The 24,546-nt window shown below is 38.0% G+C and overlaps 1 protein-coding gene and 1 pseudogene across 5 annotated transcripts in view; both read right to left on the reverse strand.

Moving 5' to 3' along the window:
• Window positions 1–24,546, reverse strand: part of ANKS1B (ankyrin repeat and sterile alpha motif domain containing 1B) — a 1,156,005-nt gene that overhangs the window by 245,913 nt on the left and 885,546 nt on the right. The gene's annotated exons all lie outside the window — the stretch shown is intronic.
• LOC132372661 (AP-3 complex subunit sigma-2-like) lies at window positions 12,980–13,643 on the reverse strand (annotated as a pseudogene).

Below are 24,546 nucleotides of genomic sequence, written 5' to 3' on the forward strand. Positions count from 1 at the left end.
GTGTGAAAGGACCCCTAGCAGAAACCCACCAGTGCTCTTAAACTCAGGATTACAGGGTTGAAGATGAGACCTAGCTTTAGGGAAGATGGTGGCAAAAAATGTTTATTCCATTCTGGATTCCAAGTATTACACAGAATGCTGGAGCCCGCCCAGGTTGGGGGATATTTTTAATTCAGTCACAGTTTATGTTTGGCAAGGGCGATGCACTAAGAAAAGGTGAAGGGCATGGTCAAGATTGATGCTAATGGTCGTCTTTTATGGAGGAGTTATCAAGCTTACTTCAAGCCACCACAAAAAGCAAAGAAAAGAATCTGTTTGATGTAACTTGTTCAGTTGCTTCAGACTGTGGCTACCTCCTTACATGGCATAGGCATCTAGATTACTCAGAAGTGAAAGAAAAATTATAGTAAGTTCTTCTTTTATATGGACCTAAAAGTTTTGAACACAATGTCTTAGTAGAACTGACTGCAAATACTGGAATCTCTGTAAGGATGAGCAAGCAGAGATTAGTGACTAGACATTTGAAAGAGTCTGCGATTCAAAAGAAGAGGGTCAGTGTGGGGAACTGGTTCTGAACTCCTGGTTCTATGTCCCCCAAACTTCCTTCCTCAGTTATGGTCCCTTCCAGATTCAGCATCCATACACAACTCTCCTGTATCCATCAAACCCCCTGTTCTGGAGAAAGGAGGCATATTTTCTACTTTATGTAATTCTCGTGCTCAGTGTCTCCTGTAATCAGGAGTTAAGGATTCTTTTTCCTGGTCCTAGTTGAGAACTCTGTCTCTCCATGGGGCAGGGTGGGCCTCACATTCCAAAAGTCAGGGAAGCTAGGCAGAACTTGAAATAAGTGAAAAGAATTGAAGGGTGCTGGAAAAATCTCCCACCGAAATTTCCTCCCCATGCTATTCCACCATTAGATAATTAGCTCCCTGATTCCTAAAGGATGATGTCACATTTTTGTTTGAGAGTTGAGTCATCTATGCAAAGGAAATATAGGGTGAATTAAAGCCAGAGATCTTTATTAGCTGCTGCCTCAGGAGCAATAATAGCATACTAATAGTGAACAATTTCAATTAGAGCAAAGCCCACTGGGAATGTGTGTATCTCCAGCAAAGGAGACAGTAAGCAAGGAGCCAGGAACATGGATGGGAACTAAAGAGAGGCAGGAGGACCCCAAAAGCAATCTTTGGCTATTAAAAGCTGATGGGGACCCTGGCCCATCATTTGGTGTTCTTGGTCATTCTTGTGAGAGGCAGAGCAGTAGAATGATTAACAGCATGGACTCTACAGCTAGGCTGCCGGGTTCATGAAGATTAACAACTTGGCTCTGCCCCCTCCTACCTCAGGAGCCTTGAGCAAATAATATTAACTCCTCTGTGCCCCAGTTACTTCATATATAAAACAGGGATAATATTAGTTCCTGCATCATAGGGTTGTTGTGAGGATTAAATCAGTTAGCACATATAAAGTATTTAGAATAGCACATGGCATTGAGTAAATCTTAGTTTTTTTTTTTTTTTTTAGTATGTTTTTTTACATCACAGAGGGACTTAAAATGCCAGGACTCCTACTCCTAGGAGCCACTAGGGGAGGAGTGAGGACTACTTCGTACTGAATATCCATGCTTCAGATGCTGTATATTAAATATTTCATTTAAAACTCACATGCTTATGAAATAGATATTATTACCCCTATTTTGCAGGGTAAGAAAACTAAGTCTCAGAGAGGGTGAGAACCTGGCCCAAGATCATACAGTGAAAAATTAATAAAGTTGGCTATGGGAGCCCATGACATTACTTACACAGTTCTCTTTGGGAATAAAAATGTCCACAAATAGTATAGGCAGATAAAAAACAACTCTGGCATTCCACCTTTACAGTAGTTATACTCATAACCCTCATCTTCCTGACTTAATGATCATATTCACCCTGTGCCCTGACTATAGCATAATGTCTCTGCAGACAGTAGACTTTTCATCCAGAAAGGATATAAGACAGGTATGGACCCTGAGCTGTATTTTCGGTCTGGGTGTGCACAAAAAGGCAACATTCCCTCATTACATAATTAGAAAAAATTCAATGAGCAGCCAATAGATGAGACTGCTTTATTAAATCACCTTATACGGCACATAGATATAGTTTACAAGAGAATTTAAATGCTTGAAAGGGCTAGGATTTTAAATCCCAAATGATTAGGTTTCAAAGTCTTGTTATATTAATCAGGAAGTAGGAATTATGAATTAATTAATCTGGACTAAACAAAAATTCATGAAAAGGCTCAAAGAACAAACTTATTTCAGAAAAGAGGCTATGGTATCCTATGGCATTATTTATACTTTATCTTTGGATAAATATACACAACATTTAAAAATATATGCAAATGGCACAGACAGATAAAAAATTCAAGCATTACATTTTTACAGTAGTTATGCTTACAAAAAAAATGTATGTATAACTGAAACCCATAGGCAACTCTCCAAACTTTCCTAATTCAACATTGTTAGGAATTTTTCGTGTTTAAACTTCTACCAGAACCATGGTTTGAGAGGATTGATGGGTATATTTCCTTGCTGTACCTTTATTGCCCTGGATGCAAACAGGAATAAATATCTGTGCAAAAATTTGGAGGAGGAGTGAAGACCCTGGATAATTTACTTACTGTGGTAGGCAGGATTCTAAGATGGCCTCCAAGATACCTGCCCCCTGGTATACGCACCCTGCTTACTCTCCTCTCCTTGAGTGTTGGCAAGATCTCTGAATATAATGGGGTCATCACTCTTTTGATTAGTTTACATGACAAAGGTAAAGAGACTTTCCATTGGTAACTAAGGCCCTTAATCAGCTGACTGTGAGTTAATCAAAAGGGAGAATATCCGGGTGAGACTGACCCAATCAGGTGAACCGTTTCAAGAAAATGAGACATCAGAAAGATTATTTCTTCTTTGAGGCCAGCAGAATAAACATCTATGCTGTGAACTGTCTGTGGAGAGGAGTAGTCTCTAGATGCTGAGGGCCTCAGTCCTACAACCACAAGGAACTGAATTCTGCCAACAACCATTATGGCCTGAAAGAAGACTCTGAGCCTCAGATGAGATCTCAGCCATAGCTGATACCTTGATTGTAGTCTATGAGACCTTAGGCAGAGGACCCAGCTAAGTTGTGCCCAGACACACAGAGGAAATGGACCCATGCAAATTGTGAGAGATAAATTTAAGTGTTTTAAACTCCTAATTTGTAGTAATTTGTCACACAGTAATAAAAAACTAAAGTACAAAATAGATCATGAATTGTTAAATAATTATTAAATAATCCTGAATTATTAAAATTGGGTTGCATAAGTGAAAAAAAAATGCATATTTGAATTGGAAGAGTTGGAGTTTTCACATGAAAAATCAAGTGTGATTGAAATAATCTTAGAGTAGCTGTTTTGGAAGTCTATTACTCAAGCACTTGCTAGTTGAAGGAGTGCTAAGATTAAGGATACAACAACTGATTCCAGGGCCTCAAAACTTATTTCCTACAATTGTACGACAAGCTTAACTCTGGGTATAAAGAAAGTAATATTTTTCTTTCTCTTGAAATGACATATTCTGTTCATTGCATCAGCAGTAGCCAAAACATCATATTACAAATTACAAAGCACTTTCACATACTGCTATTTCTGTTATGATGCAACATGTTTCTAAAAGTCACTGCATTATGCAAAATAAAACAATAAAAAACAGAGGTTATGGGAAAATGGGGTTGGGGCACAGCACTCAGAAACTTTATCAGTGACACATTGAAAAAAAAGATAAAAACCTCATTAAAAAAATGGTAGCACAGTTTTACACATGTCAAATGGGTAAGAAGTATATGTGTGTGTATATATTACAATGTCACTTTTCTTTGAAAAAGACCTTAAGTTTGCTTGTGGAAGTGGGAGTTGGAAGGGTTGCTGCTTGTGAATTTTTGTAAAGTGGTAGAAGGCAAGGGACCTGAAATCAGAGAGAACGTTATATCACCAGATGTGGATGGGTGTGGCTCATAACACAGGTGGTAAACTGAGATACCTGGCAGATGTCTGAGGTGTGTGCGTGTCTGTTTTGCATATTCCTATGTGGCTGGTTCAGCTGGGTGCAGTTCTCTGTGTTCACCTGGTATTTCTTGTGGACTACATAGTGCATAAGCAAGGTGAAATTTGTGTTATGCTCAAATTTTTCCCTTAAAATATGTTAATCACTTTGGAAAAATTTGTGTCTTCAAAACAAGTGTTATAGCAGAACAGATTATACATTATTTCATTGGAATCTTACAATAACAACAAGCAATAGGCAAATATTAGAGATGGGGAACTGAGCTTCAGACACCAAGCTAATAAATAGTCAAGCTAGACTGAACCAGTCTTCTGATTGCAATTCTGTGCTCTTTCTCCTGTACCACTCCAGAAATTCCCCAGTCTGGCATATCTGGAATCTGCACAAGATTATAGCTTCACTACTCCAATTTTTAATACTTTATATTTTCAATTAGACATTTCTTTTAAGACATTCTAGAAGTATCTTGATCCAGAAGGTAATATCCTCCCAGCCATGGAGAGTTCCTCCCAAAGACAAAATTCTTTTTTGGTAATAAAAATGTAAATAAAACTGTATATTTCAAGAGATTTGCAATTTTATTTATTTCCCATTGTATTATTATGATGCAACTCAAAAACGGTTTCAAAGTTTTTACTCTAGTCTTTTCTCAAATTCATCTAATATTAACTAATTTTATTTTCCATGCAATTTAAGTGTATTTTTAAACCATTGATTATGCCTATATTAATATACTATGATATTCATCAATTTGTAAAAATGATAACCACCTAGAAGATAACTCTTGCACAAATTTGTTTTATAACTTAAGAACTCACTTCAGAATGCTGAGACCCACTTAAGTAGAAGGATAGTAACCGTTCCTAGGAGCAAGAGGATTATGCCTACCAGAAAGAGCTCTGTGAAGGTCTTTCTCCTCTTCCCCAGCTGGTTTAATTTAATGAATTCTTCAGGGACAATTTTGTGTAGATGGACTCAAAGCAGGCAAGACATCATTTTCAAATATTTGTGGAGTGAATAAGTATGCAAACAAACTAAATAGTACAAACTGGATCAGGAAAGGTGAGGGGAAATGATAATTTTCAACAGTCCAAAATAGCTATCCTGCGGCTTATGGTAAGTAAGTATGAGTAACCCTAACCCTAACAGTAATGCAGTTTTGCTAATCCTGGGTCCCCAGACATATTCTACTAGAGGATTTTGGCAGTAAAATTTTACTTTTCTAATTCTGAACAAACACAAACAAATGTTTCTTAATTTATTAATCTGGCTCTCATATATTTATTACTTCCCATGTCCTAAGAACTATGCCGGATATTGGGAGGTAGGGAGTAGGATCTTAAGAAAACAGCTTCAGATTTGTAGATCTACATCCATTCAACCTGGGACACTGAAAAGCTCCTTTAGTAACTCGCATGATTAACAATTTTAAATAAGTTACTAGGTGAAGAGGTTATAGGCTGTACAGATTGGTCTCTGTTCCTCACAATCTGTTTATTTTAATAAATTTCTTTGAGAGTTTTATGAATGGCCTCAAAACCATTAAGACTTCATTCTCATGAAGGGCAATCTTACACTCCAGAAAACTACAGCCAATATATACTTTGCTATACATTTGTTATGAAGGATCCTTGAGAAAATTTTGTATTAGGACCCATGACACCCTTGATACAGCTATGCTGTTATTTTTTTCTTCTCAAGTGAACAGATGAGTTTCTTTAGCAAAATAGAACAATCATGGTTGATAGACCTTCCTGTAAGGTAGACTCAGATTTGCTGAAAGAGAATGTATAGCCTAAGCAAATCCTTGCTTGAAGCCTCTCTGTTTACCTACTTTGTATCTCAAATAGGGGGGAAATTAAAATGAAGTTATAATTAATTAATTTCACCACTGGCTCATACAGTTGACCCTTGAACAATGCGCCGGTTAGGGTTGCCAACCCTCACACCTCCTCATCCCCCAGTCGAAAATCCAAGTATAACTTGATGGGAGGGCTCTCTGCATCCTGGGTTCTGCATTGTCGGATTCAACCAAACATGAATCATGTAGTACTGTAGTGTGTAGTTAGTGAAAAACATCTGTGTATCAGTGGACTGTGCAGTTCAGACCTGTGATGTTCAAGGGTCAAGGTAATATTGCTTCAGAGAATATAATAGGGTCAGAACATCCCCTCCCTTTGCTGGAATTGGGTCTGCCCCCAGAGCCTTGGCTGTAGAGTTGCAGGTACTTTCCCCATCCCTTGAAACTAATCACCAAGGGAGCAATACCAGCTCCACACTCAGGAATCATTTACTATTGAAGTGTCTCATTTTCAGCTAAATGGTTGTAAGAGATGTGTGCAATATCCAAATACTGTTTGGGCATTGAATTTGATGGGGGTATGAAGGGCCTTTGGAACACGCTGGCCAATTTCTGTTTTCCATTATGATAAAAACAATCAACTATGGTCTGGCCAAGAGAAGAACAGTCCATGATATTTTGTTACCGGTTTCCTAAGAAGGTCCAAGTTCTTTTAGTCAAATATTTTACACAAAGAGCAAATTACAGTTGAGACCTCTTTTGCCCATACAAAGTGTAGTAGTGAATACTCTATGGACTACCTTTGAAATTACTAGGTCTTGAATTAGGGATCAGATTGAATGAACTCAATATTCTTATACTCATGAAATACATTTACTGATGATTAATCTGAGAATATTTTTATCACGGCAACTTTGGCTGCGTTGTAAAATAAAGTGTTGACAAAACTTGCCTTAGTGTAATCATAGTGAAGTAGACATTATGTGTCATCTGACCACATTTGAGGTGTGCTGTTTTGTTATTAAGTGCTGTTTACAAACCATCTTAGCATCTTTGCACTGAGGTTGTATACTGTAATTTAATTTTCCATTGAGCTTTGGGATTGCTGTGATTTTTCTGTTCAATATAGGCTTCTTTAAAGATTTGATCATGTTTTAAAATATCTGTAAGCCATATTCAAAATTTATATATCGTATCTAAAATATAAGGATGCTTCTGGTTTTAATGTGTCTGATACAGTTAAAAAAATAGTAATCGAGTCACGGGTGACTCCAAATAAGTCAATTAAAAACTGTATAATAACTGGACTGGAGGAAGCAAGTCATTAATTTGCAGTGATACTTGGTGATCAAGTCATGAGAGCCACTGAGTATTTGGAAGAAACCAATGATATTCAAACTATCAAAGCAAGCACTTTGAAGAACTGCATGATGTGAAATAGCTGAAAAAAGGAATGCTTTAAACTGACATCGTTATCCTGCACTTAAATAAAAATACAATAAAGGAAAATAACAGATTTGATATTTGTCTACAACATCAAGGCACTTAAAACTATATATTTTCAAAACAGAGACTAAACATTTTCTCTTATTGAGCTCTCTCTTTAAGGACTTTATATGCACAAACTTTATAGGAATGGCCATTTCTTCCCTAAAATAAAAGCAATTTTTACAAATATTTTGAGAACTCCGGAAAAAACCTAAAATATTCAAATGAATACTCAGCTGTACTTGAAAGATTTTTGCCTAAAACTACTTTAAAGAGTTAAAATTTAGAAGGTCTAAAATAGAATTTGTAGAATCCCAGTATTCAAAAAGTGAGATTTGTCACCATGGATGGTAGTATTGTGAAAAAGCAGAAAAAGAATTGAGAAGGAGTTATCAAATTGAAAATATTTTGGTGATGCTGTAATCAAACATGCCTGATGTTTGCTGTGGATTAAAAGACTATTTTCTCTTTGAACATTTTTCCATCTTTGTGTGTGTGTGTGTGGTAAAATATACATAACATAAAGATGGAGTACAGTTCTGTGGTATTAAGTACATCCACACTGTTATGCAGCCATCACCATCATCCATCTCCATAACTTTATGTCATCTCCAACTGAAATTCTGTACCTGTTAAAAAGCAACTACCCATTTTCCCCTCCCCTGATACACTGGCAATCACCATTCTGCTTTCAATTTCTATAAATTTGACTACTCTATGTACCTCATATAAGTGGAATCCTACCATATTTGTCCTTTTGTGATTGGCTTATTTCTCTATCATTTTATTAACACAAAATATTATCAATTATTAATTTTATTTAGTCAGAAACTTGAAACATTGACAAAATTTTTGATATTGAATAACATTACAAAATACTGCTCAAATATATGTGCTTTACTAAAATATGGGACACTTAAAATGAAAGTGCTTAAAATTTAAAACCTGATAAAACTGTAACATCAATATTAATAGCAGTTTTTTGTAATTTTCTCCCTGTAATCCATGATTAAAATGTACATTCATTAATGATTTAAAATTAATTTATATGAAATTTATTATTTTTCCATCTAAAGCACAACTAATTGTTCATTATTATTATTTGACACACAAATTAAAACACATACAGTCCTTGGTTTGTTAAAAGAATGAGTCAATGAAACAAAGGCATGTCATGTAGAAAGTTTGTTAGGGTGAATTAGCAGGTTTATTAGAACATGGTTTCATCTGAATTTTGGAGATTGGAAAAAAATATAGGGCAAAATATAAGAATGTAGGGGAGTGTAGAGAAAGGGAGAGTGGAAGGCAAAAAACTGGCACCAAATGCTAAGCGTCACACCTACAAAAACACAGGATTTAACATACTGTAATGATAGTGGAACATTCAGTGAATATGAGCAGGAGACGTTAGCTAACATCTACTGATATTAACCATGTTGCCAGTAACTTTGTATATGTTGTATTAATCCTGATGACAACTCTGTGGGGTATATAACATTGTCAAAACAGAAGTTCTGAGATGTTAAGAAATTTGCCCAGGTTGCAAAACTAGTGAGTGTCAGAGAATTCCAACTCATTTCTATATATATGGTTCCAAATCCCATGTTTTTCCCATGACATCAAATTGTAACATGTCTTTTACTTACTGACTCTGGAGAGGGTTTTTTTGCATGTAAAAATACAATATTGGGGGAAATGGGGAGATGTTGGTCAAAGGGTACAAAGTTGCAGTTACGTAGGATGAGTAAGTCTAGAGGTCTAATTTACAGCATGAGGACTATAGTTAATAATACTTTGTAGAATATTGGAATTTTGCTAAGAGAGTAGATTTTAGATGCTCTCATCACACACACAAAGATGCTAACTATTTGAGAAGATATGTTAATTAGCTTAATTGTAGTCATCATTTGACTATATATATGTGTATTAAATCATGTTGTATACCTTAAATATATAATTTTTGTTAAAAATTAAAAACATAATATCAATAAAATTTTATGTGCCAATCTTACTGGCACTAAAAATAGATAAAGCATTTGTTTTGAGAATAGAGTTCACATCTTTATTTTAAAAAAAGAAGAAATTCAAGCTCCAGAAGAATATGGAACTTGTGAGCAACTTTCACATTGCAGAGGATGGTTTTCTGGTGATGGTAAGAAATACTTCCCAGAAGCATAGATTATTTCTGGTTCAGCAAGAGTCTTCCTTCAAAAGAAAGACAAATTGGAGGTACTGTATAGGTACAGTCAAATCATAGGGGTCAAAATAAAGTATCCCTACTTTCACTTCCCAAAAGAACTTTGAAATAAGGAACATGAAATTACCCAATAAGGGTGATGTTTTATAATCAACCAAAATAAAGTATAAAAAGTTTCTTTAAAGAGACAAAATAGCTGTAGCCTGATTGCACATATCAAAATAAGTCATCTGTCAATCAAAAGTAACGTACGATAGTTCCTGTTTAGGCACATTCTGACCTGACATTATCAATCTTTAAAATTTTTCATAATCTGAAGAGTATGAAATCATACTCTTCAGATCATACCATTGTTTTAATTTACAGTTTTCTAATGACTAGTGATGTTGAGCACCTTTTCATATTTGTCATTTGTGTTTTCTCATCTGTGAATTGCCAGTTCACACGTTATGGAAGTACCCAATTTACAATATCCAATCTTGTTGAGGTCTTCTAATAGATGTAAAAGTTTGTGTGTAGATTCTCTTGCACTTTCTACACAGAAAACATGGCAGAGACAAAGATTCCTATGAGACTCATTTCCTTTTCTTCCTAGGCACACAGCTATACCACATTTCCCATTTTCTCTTGCAATTGTTTTGCCATGTGACTGAACTCTAGAAAACGTAATGTGGACAGAAATGGTGCTATACCTAGTCCCTAAAACTTCCCACATACGAATCTCCATCTCCTTTTGCCATTTGCCAGCTGACTGGAGGAGACTCTAAGGTCCTAAAGGGGGTCACATATAACAATATGAAAGGACCCTGGGCTCTTGAGTAATCATGTGAAAGGCTGTCCAGTGAGGAACTCCCACATTGGACTATGATTTGAGTGAGAAACTTGAGTCAAGCCACTAAGAATTTTCAGTTTATCTGCCATAACAGCTAATGTTACTATTAACTAACACACACTAATATATCATTTGTGAATAATGACTATTTTGTTTCTTCCTTTACAATACTCATACTGTTTATTTCTTTTAGCTTTCTTATTGTGCCACTTAGGTATTCTAGTTCAACGTTGAATAAAATTTTGATAGTGGCCATCTTTGTCTTACCACTGAATTTCAAGGCTGTGTTGAAGCATCTCCATTAAGTAAGTTCTTTATAGATACACTTAATTAGGCTAAGAAATTTTCCTTCAATTCCTAATTTGTTAGGTACTTCAGAATGATGTAGTGTAGTTTTTAGTGTATGCATTTTTTCTTTTTTTAAGTATAACTGATTCACTTTGCTGTAAACCTGAAACTAACACAACATTGCAAATCAACTCTACTCCAATAAAAATTTTAAAAAAAGAAAAAAGAAGACTGACTTGGGTCTAGCTTTGTGACCCTTGACACAACACTAAACACTCTGGGCTTCTGCTTCCTCACCAGTTCAACGGAGGCATGTGGAGGACCCTCCAGCTCTTACACTCTTTGATGCTGTGACTGGCTACCAAGCCGGTTTTTATCACAGTTTCTGAGAAGCTACCTAATATTTTTGAGCTTTCCTTATCCATAAGAAAGAAAATAAAATTGGGAGAAGCCATGTTGAGAAGTGAAAAAAATGAACTGTGGATTTAGGCAGACAGTCTCAATTCTTAGCCCTTGTGACCTAAGGCAGGTTACTTGACCTCTCTGAGTCTTACTTTCTTGACTTGCAAAATGGAGATAACAGTGTTTGTTGTAAAGACTGTGGAAGGATCTTGCTCATGCCACCTTACAGGAGGTGCAACATAAATATCGTTTTCCTTCTTTGTTCCTGTATTACTTTCAGCAAATGTGAAAGAGAGGGATGTGAATATGCTGAAATGTCTGTAAAAAAAAAATTAAACTCTTTAAAAGAATATCAGAGGTTTTAACATCAGATAGATATATTAACCTACATTCCCCTCTTCCAACATAAGAGGGCCTACCTTCTGATCAACACTGCCCATCTCTGAGGTTATCGGAGATGTTCCAAAAGACTGAGGTTAAGAAGCTACCTTAACCTCCTTAAAGGGAGCAAAGGGCACCAACTACAGGAAGCACTGTTCAAAGCGGGAAAAGACGTGGTCCTGACCATGGTCCTGTCGGGCACCATCTCAGACGGGCCCTGTGACAGCATCAGGAGGCCTGAGGAAACAGTTTGGGCCACCGGCCGGCAGGCACAAGAAGTCCCCAGGCCGGGAGACTTCACCGTGATGGCGCAGCGAGCTCCCGAATCTCAAGGCAGCTCAACATCATACCTGAGACCCGGCCCCGAGGCAGCGCAGGAGTAAGAGGCACTACTTCGAGGAGCAGCTTCAGCTCTAAGTTAACCACAGGAAGAAAGGCTCTTATCACACGTAAACATTTACAGGTTTCCACAGCTAGCTCTAGGGGACTGCCACCTGAGGGGAACAGGGCGTGGCCAGAGCGAGCTCACGCAGGGACCCCTCGCACACTGGGGAGAAGATGCTGCACTGCCACCGGTCTCAGCCAGCAGGCTGCCCGTGTCCCCAGCCTTCCCCTGTGCCAGGTCCAGAACACACGACCCCAGCTCAGACGCTCATGCTCCAGAAGCTGGTGTAGACAGCACTGGGTTTCCTGTACAAAGAAGACTCATCATTCATAACACAGCAACCGACCCGTCTGCTCCTCGGGAGGAGAATGTATTTTAAACCTGGAAGAGTCATAATTCTGAGATGTTCCACATGTTGTCAGCTTTGCCTTCTACAGACACAGGGCCCTTCCCCTTTGAGGGGGACCCCTCTGGCTGTGGGGGGTGCCCTCCCTATTGGCAGAAATGTGGGGGGCAGGCAAACAACAGGCTTATGATTTGGATTGTGTCCTGCACATAAACACCTGGGAGAGCAGAGCCAGGGCTATGGCAGTGGGGAGTGTATGCCACAGGAGGTGGTGATGAGACAGCGTGGCTATACAAAAGGATCCTGAGTGTGCCAACTCTAGTAGAGCCAGTAGGCAACTCTGGATCTCATAAAATCCTGCCCTTATTTGCCACTCACGACATCCCCAAATCTAGAGGGTCAGCCCTTTTCTAGCTATGGCACCTCACCAGGAAAGTCAATGCTACAGGACCTCAGGGAGCCTCGTGGTGCTAAGGTTGAAGACTCGAGTCAGAGAACATCCTCGTGGTGGAGTTCTGGGAGCAGAGGGGCCTCTCACTACAGTCTGCAGTCCCTGGGAGTGGCTGCACGTGGCAGGTGAAGGGGGCAAGTGGCTTGGGCACCTGACCCCCACTGAGGAAGCCAGGGCCCCTCACATCTGCAGTGGTCACATGTACGAGAGACAGGCAAGGTTGCACACGTGAGAAGCAAGCACAGGCTGGCAGTGGACACAGGACTCCTTCCCGCTCCAGGACAGCAGGGGCCAGGGCCCGAGGCTGGACTCCTCAGGGCGCAGAGCGGGTTTTGCTGCAGGACTGGCTTGGCTTTGCTGGTTCCAAGGACTCAGTTCAGCCATCTTCTACCCTCAGACAAACTGGGATAGGTTGGGAACCTTGATGTTGAGATCACCAATGTTGATATTCCGAGGCATCTCTGGCAGGTTGATGTTTTTCACGGCAGACGTGGCCCGCGCGGGCACTGCTGAAAGGCCACACTCAGATTTCTCCAGCCAGTTCTGAGCTTCAATCTGAGCCACGATTTCATTCATGTTTGTTTCCAACGCCATCCCACCCATCACCACCTCCTGAAGAATGTAGTGCACCTTATCCATGTGGAAGATCAAATCCAATTCACAAACATTTTCGAAACACTTATCCAGAGTCTCCACAAAAACCTGCTACACATACCTGGATGAGATCCAAGATCCCAAGTTCACTCTCTGATGAATCCACACAAAATGCAAAGTAGAGGGTAGCATAATGCTGATAAATCAGTTTGTAGTCAGAGCCACCAATCAAACTTCCACCCTCCAAGAAGTTACATATGTTGTCATCCCGCTTGAGAACTAGACGGAAGGTCTCTCGAATAATCTGCTGTTGAATTTCTTCTGGGAAATGCTGGTAGAAGCAGACCAGCCGTGGCTTCACATGGTTATTGAAAACCAGAATCGCCTGAATCATCTTTGCCCGCCATGCTCCTTTCACCACTGGCTGTTTCCAGAGAGCATCTCCTTCCCTTGTGTATGTATTTTAACTTATATAACTGTTATTATACTGTAGTTTATTCTATTTTTCACTTTTTATATTAAGCATTCTATTTTTAAGATCTATATATTTTGCTGTCTGTTCATCTGGTTTACTGCATCAAATTGCTGCATCTTAATTCATAATATGCACCAGAATATTTCACTTAGCCATTCTTCAGTGTTGGAAGCTCCAACGTCTCACTTTACAAACAATTCTCAAATAAGCATTCTTTAACATGGTTTTTATATACCTATTTGGGATTTCTCTGGGATATATACCTAGGAATGAGACTGACTAGTCATTGAGTATACATATACTTGAGCCTCTTATATTTTACCTCTTTTGCTGCCTTTGGGGTAATTTCATTAAATCTATTTTCCATTTCATATATTTTCTCTTTATCTGCATCTAATATAGTATTTTAAAAACTTAAATGATTAGAAATCCTATTTGATTAAGGAAAATAGATCCAGAGAATGATTGAAGGAAAAAAGAAAATCAAATGGCAATACTAAGACCCTTTCAAAAAAGATAAGACAGAACTTCTTTCTTGTGTGCTTTGTAATTTTAGGTTCTGTGTTCATAATTAGTTTTGAGCTCATATGAAGGAAACCTATGTGTATCAGTTAGGAGTTGATCAGGGAAACAGATCATTATGAGTGAAATAGAGTAATGGATTCATTAGAGAAATTATACCTTGTGCAGGTTAAGAAGTCTTTGTAAGACTGTTGACTTTGCATGTGGTGTTGGACCTGAGGTCATCATAGGTTAGCTTGGCAGGGAATCAGGAAGGAGAACTGAACTTGAAGTGGGAGAGATCAAGGAGAAACTGGAACCCATAAGGTCATATTAGAACCCCAAAGGACAAAAAATTGAACCCATGAGAATAAAGTGGAATTTGACTTTATCTCCCATCACCTCCAACTTAAATGATGCTGGTGACCTACAGAAGCCTGCACCCTTCACCATGGAGTTGTAACCACACTTGGCCCAGGACTCAGGGAAGCCAAAGGAAAAAATCCAGTGGGAACTGGAGAATTGCAGACCCAGGTGGTCCTCAACACCAATAAGGTAACTTAAAGATTAGCAATAGCATGTGCAAATTGCCAATGCCTGCTGTCTTATACTGACTTTCAGAGTGCTAAAATGGCTGCTCCTTCATTTGTGCCTTTCAATTCTCAAGAAAATTTCCTTTGTAATTTGACTCACAAGGAAAGGAATTCTGAGAAACATAGTTTCAACTTAGCTAGATTGATGTAGTATAAAGCCATCATACTATACTACTTTAGTTGAAGGTATGTCCCTTCAGAGATGTTTTGTTTATTTCTCTTAGCACCTTGAGGCATCTCTGGCCTGGTACCAATTTTTATGTAAATGTTTTCAGCTTAGAGTTTCCAGACTAATAACTCAAAGTTAAAGTGAGGAGCTTGCCCATAGTTCTGGGTTCTCAAGGAAGAGTCTCCATTCCCTTACCCTGAACCCAAGCTGAGAAGACAAGCTACCTTCTTATCTCCCTATGCCAATGGGCAGATTATTTTTAAGTCCTTATTTACATTTATATTAAGAATGGAGCTCTTCTCAGGTTCAGACTGTATGGATGGTCTCAATTCTGACTCCATACCCCAAAGGGACAGAAAGCCTTGTCTCCTGACCTCCAGTGGTTGTTAAAACACAAGTCTCTAGACTTACCTAGAGGGACCTGCCCCTTACCCCCTGCAGAGTAGACAGATCTCAGCTCTACTACTCTGAGTTTCAGTTCTGTCTTAGTTTCTATTCTCTGCAGAATCTATTTATTTTCTGTCTAGCTTAGCAGTTCATTAAAAAAATACATATATATTTGTTTTATTTTATCTAGATTTTCATATGGTTTTAGTGGACGCTTTCAGGTTAACTATTCTGCCATGTTGCCTAAACAGGAAGCCCATTGTTTTTACAACCAAAAACTTAAATGCAGAAGACCTTTTCTACAAGTCAAGGGCGCTTTAAGCAAATTCAGATTTACAGGAAAAAATTTACAGATCTACAAAACAGATCAATTAGAAGGGAAATTTGCATAACAAAAGGATTCACCAGAAGACTACTTAAAATAGCTAGGATCTCACAGTGTATTTAGAGCATCTAGGAGAATGTGTATTGTAAAAAGCTATCTGGCCTGTAGTTAAAGAAATGTTGGGATGAATCCTTTTGTAAAGCAGAAAGTCCTTTTTGTAATGTGAATGATCACTCTAATTTACAAGTTTGTAAGGTTGTGCTTTTGTGTATTTGGATTTTTTTCATCTGGCTTTAATAATAGCGATTTAGAAAAAGTCATTTATATAAAGAGTTCAGGTTTAACTCTCCTGAGCATGTTTTTCCTATATTAACATCAAATAATCAAAACAATCAGCATATTTAAAAGATAGAATGATAAGTTCCTTCAAATGTTTAATACATGCATTTCTAAGTTCCCATGGGTCTTGTTATTAGAAATAAGTTGAAGACATATTTCCCACATAATGATTGACTTCTTTTGATACTGTTACTTAGACACACAGTAAAAAACATTTTTACCAGATCACAATTGCTAATTCACTAGATTCAACATTATGTACTGAATTAATGATCATAAGTACTTAACTGCTAATACGTTGCAGGTACATGGACTTCCTTCACTACCTATTGGAAGACCAGGACTATAAACACTGAATAGAATGGACCTATTTTTCATTTTCATCTAAATTGAGTATGATGACTGCAAAGCTCATCTCATTGTCTTCATGATCTGTTTCTAGAGTTTTATTTTGATACATAATTAAATATTTTAATAGGGTAACATGTAATATACAAATTCTAAGGAAAACAGGCAGCCAGTTTTATACTAATGCTTGTCTGGTTTTTAAAATATTAGCTCTGGTTCTCAAGCTTGGCTGTACTTTGTAATCACCAGGGAACTTTAAAAAATATTGATACCTGGCTCCTACTATGGAGGTTTTGATTTAATAGTTCTGGGATGCAGCCAGGCATTGGGATTCTAGTATGTAGCCAGTATTAAGAACCACCAATGTGGTCAAACCACAATTACTCAAACCCACTTAATCAGAGCACTCAATTAACTGGCAATGGGGAAGGGGAATGATGGACTGGGTTGCAGAACTGGAAAAAAAATCATTTAAAAAGTTTATATCAGGTATTTATTCTAAAATTTGTTTTTGAGCATGATCTGAAATGAGGTTCCATATATCCTAAACTCATGCACTTACAAAACTAGACAAAGATAATGACACAGAACAGTGACCTTGAGGTACTACTATTCCACTGATTATAAATTTTAAAAAATTTAATAAACCATTTTACCCTACTTATTATTAGGTGGTTGACTCATATCTATGGATATAACACTAATACATTGAACAGGTGTGATTTGTGGTTGTAATCACAAGGCAACTTTTCTCCCCAACTACTTAAATTTTTTCAGGGGGGTTGGTTTCTTCCTGCTGCTGGATAAAAATGTGAGCAGTCTTATTGACTTGTAGGTTAAGAAAAAAACTGATCACTTTAGATAGGAAAACACAATCTCTATTTAGTAGTTAAAAATATTCATCCCATGTAATAGTGAAAAACTCCAATCTTGATTTAAAGTTGAAGCTTCTCCCCTTTCTATCTAGGACCCTACTGAGGGGGAGCCTCTAGTCAGGGGAGGTCGGTGTGCTTGGGATCTTCTCTCTTTCCATCACCCTCAGCACTTAGCAAAAGCTTCCTTGCACTTTACATTTTAGCAATATTGAAAGCATAGTGTTCCCTCAGTGCCCCACACTGTTTCACACATCTGTACAGCTAGCTGTTCACTCCATCTGGACTGCTCTTCCTTCCCTCAGTCACCTTGGAGATGCCTTTTTGACCTTTAAAACCAGATGGACATTTCTTTAGCTTTAATTCCCTCCTTATTCAGCTTTATTATTTGTACCCAAGTTGGTAGTAAGGAAGAAGTCAGAAATAATACAATGGATTTTATTAAAGAATTATTTGAGCTGATCAGTTGGAGGTCCTTAGAGATCATGTATCCAAACCCTTCTATCTCCAGATGAGCAAACTAGTGAGATCAAAGGACTTGCTGAACAGTTCTTGGCTGCTTAGGGGACTGACAGTACAGGGCTCTTTCTAGCATGTTGTTTTCTTTAACAAAATGAAATATTCTGCTAAATTAAAGAGGTTGTCAATTCCACGGATGAAAAATTCATGCCAAGGAATCATGCTGCACCCCTGCAGGAGGCCAGGTTAGTTGTGGCCTGGTCCAAAGAGCACAGACTTGGAGTCATACAGGCCTGTGTCTGCAGTTTTTGCAGTGGCCTTGGACAATTTATTTAACTTCTCTGAGCCACAGTTTCCTCACAGGCAAAGCAGAAAATTAATACTCATCTTGCCTTCCTGAAAGTGTACTGTTAGAAATAAATATGATTATATAGAAGATATATTTTACTGTATAATCTCCAAGGTACTTTTAAAATGTCAATTGTTCAAGGTACTTTTAAAATGTCAATTGTTATTGCTATAGCTACCCTAGAATAGGCATACATTAAAAGATTTGTGCACTTCACAGATATTTCGCTGAATAATCAAGGAATAAGATGTTAATCTTCTTTTCAGAAGCAATGAAGAAAAATCTAGACTCCACATTTATTAACTTTTTTGTTGTATAATTTGGAACTGTATCCAATGTCATTTCCTATACTTTTCTTTAAGTGGATTACTTAAATAATCAAAAATGATTAATATATGTAAAACAATTAGAAGAGTGATTTGCACAAAAAGAAGTTTGATAAACATTTGTTATTTTTGTAATTTATATCCTCTTACTTGTCTATTCCTAGCTCAATTGTGAAAGCTGAACATAACTCTCTGGACTCTGAATTTCATTCTCTATTGTTTGAAATGACAAAGATCATGGTGACTAAAAATTCAAGCATTGTTTTTCCTCACTGGAAGAACAAGGTGTTGCTTTAGGGAGTAAAAGTATTTGGGAAGCACTGTTTATGACAACTGCTACAGCGTCAAAGGACAGTGTATTTTAAAAATGTATGCATGAGGACCTTCAAGATGGTGGAGGAGTAAGACATGGAGATCACCTTCCTCCCCACAAATACATCAAAAATACATCTACATGTGGAACAACTCCTACAGAACACCTACTGAAGGCTGGCAGAAGACCTCAGACTTCCCCAAAGGCAAGAAACTCCCCACGTACCTGGCCGTGTGGCTGACAGGGTCTTGGTGCTCCGGCCAGGTGTCAGGCCTGAGCCTCTGAGGTGGGAGAGCCAAGTTCAGGACATTGGACCACCAGAGACCTCCCAGTCCCATGTAATATGAATCAACAAGAGCTCTCCCAGAGATCTCTGTCTCAACGCTAAGACCCAGCTCCACTCAATGACCAGCAAGCTCCAGTGCTGGACAGCCCATGCCAAACAACCAGCAAGACAAGAACACAACCCCACACGTTAGCAGAGAGCTGCCTAAAATCATATTAAGTTCATGGACACCCCAAAACACATCACCCGATGCAATCCTGGCCACCAGAAAGACAAGATCCAGCCCTATCCACCAGAACACAGGCACTAGTCCCCTCCAACAGGAAGCCTACACCACCAGGTTGGCCCACTGAACCAACCTTACCCACTGGAGACAGACACCAAAAACAACGGGAACTATGAACCTGCAGCCTGCAAAAAGGAAACCCCAAATGCAGTAAGTTAAGCAAAATGAGAAGACAGAGAAATACGCAGCAGATGAAGGAGCAAGGTAAAAACCCACCAGACCAAACAAATGAAGAGGGAGCTGGCAGTCTACCTGAAAAAGAATTCAGAGTAACGATAGTAAAGATGATCCAAAATCTTGGAAATCGAATGGAGAAAATACAAGAAACGTTTAACAAGGACCTAGAAGAACTAAAGAGCAAACAAACAATGATGAACAACACAATTAATGAAATTAAAAATTCTCTAGAGGGAATCAATAGCAGAATAACTGAGGCAGCAGAACAGATAAGTGACCTGGAAGATAAAATAGTGGAAATAACTACTGCAGAGCAGAATAAAGAAAAAAGAATGAAAAGAATTGAGGACAGTCTCAGAAACATCTGGGACGACCTTAAACGCACCAACATTTGAATTATAGGGGTCCCAGAAGAAGAGAAAAAGAAACGGACTGAGAAAATATTTGAAGAGATTATAGTTGAAAACTTCCCTAATATGGGAAAGGAAATAGTCAAAGTCCAGGAAGCACAGAGCGTCCCTCCCATACAGGATAAATCCAAGGAGAAACACGCCAAGACACATATTAATCAAACTATCAAAAATTAGCTACAAAGAAAAAATATTAAAAACATCAAGGGAAAAGCAACAAATAACATACAAGGGAATCCCCATAAGGTTAACAGCTGATCTTTCAGCAGAAACTCTGCAAGCTGGAAGGGAGTGGCAGGACATATTTAAAGTGATGAAAGGGTAAAACCTACAACCAAGATTACTCTACCCAGCGAGGATCTCATTCAGATTCGATGGAGATATTAAAACCTTTACAGACAAGCAAAAGCTAAGAGAATTCAGCACCACCAAACCAGCTTTACAACAAACGCTAAAGGAACTTCTCTAGGCAGGAAACACAAGAGAAGGAAAAGACCTACAATAACAAACCCAAGACAATTAAGAAAATGGAAATAGGAACATACATATCGATAATTACCTTAAATGTAAATGGATCATATGCTCCCACCAAAAGACATAGACTGGCTGAATGCATACAAAAACAAGACCCGTATATATGCTGTCTACAAGAGACCCACTTCAGACCCATGGACACATACAGACTGAAAGTGAGGGGATGGAAAAAGATATTCCATGCAAATGGAAATCAAAAGAAAGCTGGAGTAGCAATTCTCATACCAGACAAAATAGACTTTAAAATAAAGACTATTACAAGAGAAAAAGAAGGACACTACATAATGATCAAGGGATCTATCCAAGAAGAAGACGTAACAATTGTAAATATTTATGCACCCAACATAGGAGCACCTCAATACCTAAGGCAAATGCTAACAGCCGTAAAAGGGGAAATCGACAGTAACACAATATAGGCCAGTATCACTGATGAACATAGATGCAAAAATCCTCAGCAAAATACTAGCAAACAGAATCCAGCAGCACATTAAAAGGATCATACACCATGATCAAGTGGGGTATCCCAGGAATGCAAGGCTTCTTCAATATATGCAAATCAATCAATGTGATACACCATAATAACAAATTGAAGGAGAAAAACCATATGATCATCTCAATAGATGCAGAAAAAGCTTTTGACAAAATTCAGCACCGATGTATGATAAAAAACCTCCAGAAAGTAGGCATAGAGGGAACTTACGTCAACATAATAAAGGCCATATATGACAAACCCACAGCCAACATCGTCCTCAATGGTGAAAAACTGAAACCATTTCCACTAACATCAGGAACAAGACAAGGTTGCCCACTCTCACCACTATTATTCAACAGAGTTTTGGAAGTTTTAGCCACAGCAATCAGAGAAGAAAAAGAAATAAAAGGAATCCAAATCAGAAAAGAAGAAGTAAAGCTGTCACTGTTTGCAGATGACATGATACTCTACATAGAGAATCCTAAAGATGCTACCAGAAAACTGCTAGAGCTAATCAATGAATTTGGTAAAGTAGCAGGATACAAAATTAATGCACAGAAATCTCTTGCATTCTTATATACTAATGATGAAAAATCTGAAAGAGAAATTAAGGAAACACTCCCATTTACCATTGCAAGAAAATGAACAAAATACCTAGGAATAAACCTAGCAAAGGAGACAAAAGATCTGTATGCAGAAAACTATAAGACACTGATGAAAGAAATTAAAGATGATACAAACAGATGGAGAGATATACCATGTTCCTGGATTGGAAGAATCAATGTTGTGAAAATGACTATACTACCTAAAGCAATATACAGATTCAATGCAATCCCTATCAAACTACCACTGGCATTTTCCACAGAACTAGAACAAAACATTTCACAATTTGTCTGGAAACACAAAAGACCCTGAATAGCCAAAGCAATCTTGAGAAGGAAAAACAGAGTTGGAGGAATCAGGCTCCCTGACTTCAGACTATACTACAAAGCTACAGTAATCAAGACAGTGTGGTACTGGCACAAAAACAGAAATATAGATCAATGGAACAGGATAGAAAGCCCAGAGATAAGCCCATGCACATATGGACACCTTATATTTGATAAAGGAGGCAAGGATATACAATGGAGAAAAGAGAGCCTCTTCAATAAGTGGTGCTGGGAAAACTGGACAGCTACATGTAAGAGAATGATATTAGAACACTCCCTAACACCATACACAAAAATAAACTCAAAATGGATTAAAGACCTAAATTTAAGGCCAGACACTATAAAACTCTTAGAGGAAAACATAGGCAGAACACTCTATGACATAAATCACAGCAAGATCCTTTTTGACCCACCTCCTGGAGAAATGGAAATAAAAACAAAAATAAACAAATGGGACCTAATGAAACTTAAAAGCTTTTGCACATCAAAGGAAACCATAAACAAGACCAAAAGACAACCCTTAGAATGGGAGAAAATATTTGCCAACGAAGCAACTGACGAAGGATTAATCTCCAAAATACACAAGCAGCTCATGCAGCTCAATATCAGAAAAACAAACAACCGAATCCAAAAATGGGTAGAAGACCTAAATAGACATTTCTCCAAAGAAGATATACAGATTGCCAACAAATATATGAAAGGATGCTCAACGTCTCTAATCATTAGAGAAATGCAAATCAAAACTACAATGAGATATCATCTCACACCGGTCAGAACGGCCATCATCAAAAAATCTACAAACAATAAATGCTGGAGAGGGTGTTGAGAAAAGGGAATCCTCTTGCACTGTTGGTGGGAATGTAAATTGATACAGCCACTACGGAGACAGTATGGAGGTTCTTTAAAAAACTAAAAATAGTACTACCATACGACCCAGCAATCCCACTAGTGGGCATATACCCTGAAAAAATCCAGAATTCAAAGAGTCATGTACCACAATGTTCATCACAGCACTATTTACAATGGCCAGGACATAGAAGCAACCTAAGTGTCCATCGACAGATGAATGGATAAAGAAGATGTGGCACATATATACAATGGAACGTTACTCAGCCATAAACAGAAACGAAATTGAGTTATTTGTAGTGAGGTGGATGGACCTAGAGACAGTCATACAGAGTGAAGTAAGTCAAAAAGAGAAAAACAAATACCGTATGCTAACACATATATATGGAATCTAAAAAAAAAAAAAAGGTCTGAAGAACCTAGGGGCAGGACAGGAATAAAGACGTAGATGTAGAGTATGGACTTGAGGATTTTGGGAGGGGCAAGGGTAAGCTGGGACGAAGTGGCAGAGTGGCATTGACATATATACACTACCAAATGTGAAACAGATAGCTAGTGGGAAGTAGCCGCATAGCACAGGGAGATCAGCTCGGTGCTTTGTGACCCCCTAGAGTGGTGAGATAGGGAGGGCGGGAGAGAGACGCAAGAAGGAGGGGATATGGGGATATATGTATACGTATAGCTGATTCACTTTGTTATACAGCAGCAACTAACACAACAATGTAAAGCAATTATACTCCAATAAAGATGTTAAAAAAAAAAAAAAAAGACCTGGGGAATTCCCTGGCACTCCAGTGGTTAGGACTCTGCGATTCTACTGCTGGGAGCCTGGGTTTGATCCACCCCCTGGTTGGGGAGCTACGATTCTGCAATCAGCAAGGCCAATTTAAATAAATAAATAAACAAACAAAGTTAACACGTGTCCCTTGCCTTTAAAAAAAACTGGAATGGAACTTCTGATTATGAAAAATTGAACATCTGAAATGAGAAATTCGAAAGAATGAAAGTCAAAAACTCCATTGACAGACGAATGGACAAAGAAGTTGTGGTACATATATACAACGGAATATTACTCAGCCATAAAAAGGAATGAAATTGGGTCATTTGTAGAGATGTGGATGGATCTAGAGACTATCATACAGAGTGAAGTAAGTCAGAAAGAGAAAAACAAATATCGTATATTAACACATATATGTGGAATCTAGAAAAATGGTACAGATGAACCGGTTTGCAAGGCAGAAATAGAGTCACAGATGTAGAGAACAAACGTATGGACACCAAGGGAGGAAAGTGCCGGAGGGGTAGTGGTGATGGGATGAATTGGGAGATTGGGATTGACATATATACACTAATATGTATAAAATAGATAACTAATAAGAACCTGCTGTATAAAAAATAAAAAAATAAAATTAAAGAAATGTACGTATGTATGATTCCCATTTAGCTTCTGTTATAAAACTCCTGAGACATCCTCTGGGTCTTATACTGTTTATGGATCTAGATGTCAGGGAGATGATGAGTCCAAAGGTTTGAGAGAAAAGTTTGTCACTAAATTGGAAATTATAAGCCTTCTCCTACTGAATTATTTCCTTGTTGAATTTCAGAATATCGTCACCTATGAAGGTTATTTTACTTCAATAAAAAGAATCTTTGGATGAGGAAGACAATAGCCATATCTGTACAAAAAGAAAAGAGAATTTAAATAATGTACAAAAATTTACTTACATTCTCCAAATTGCTCATTATGCAAGGCAGCTCAGAAATAGGTAAAAGGCTCCCTTTTCATGGTCAGGACAGCTACTCTTGTATGTTATACACTTGTTTCAATGTGAACTTCAATTGTTTTTTAAAGAAAGAACAATTAGAAGAGATTCAGGGGTGGGACTTTTATATAACTCTTTTAACGAACA

Source organism: Balaenoptera ricei, chromosome 10 (genome assembly GCF_028023285.1).
Source record: "Balaenoptera ricei isolate mBalRic1 chromosome 10, mBalRic1.hap2, whole genome shotgun sequence".
In the NCBI taxonomy this organism is placed as follows: domain Eukaryota; kingdom Metazoa; phylum Chordata; class Mammalia; order Artiodactyla; family Balaenopteridae; genus Balaenoptera; species Balaenoptera ricei.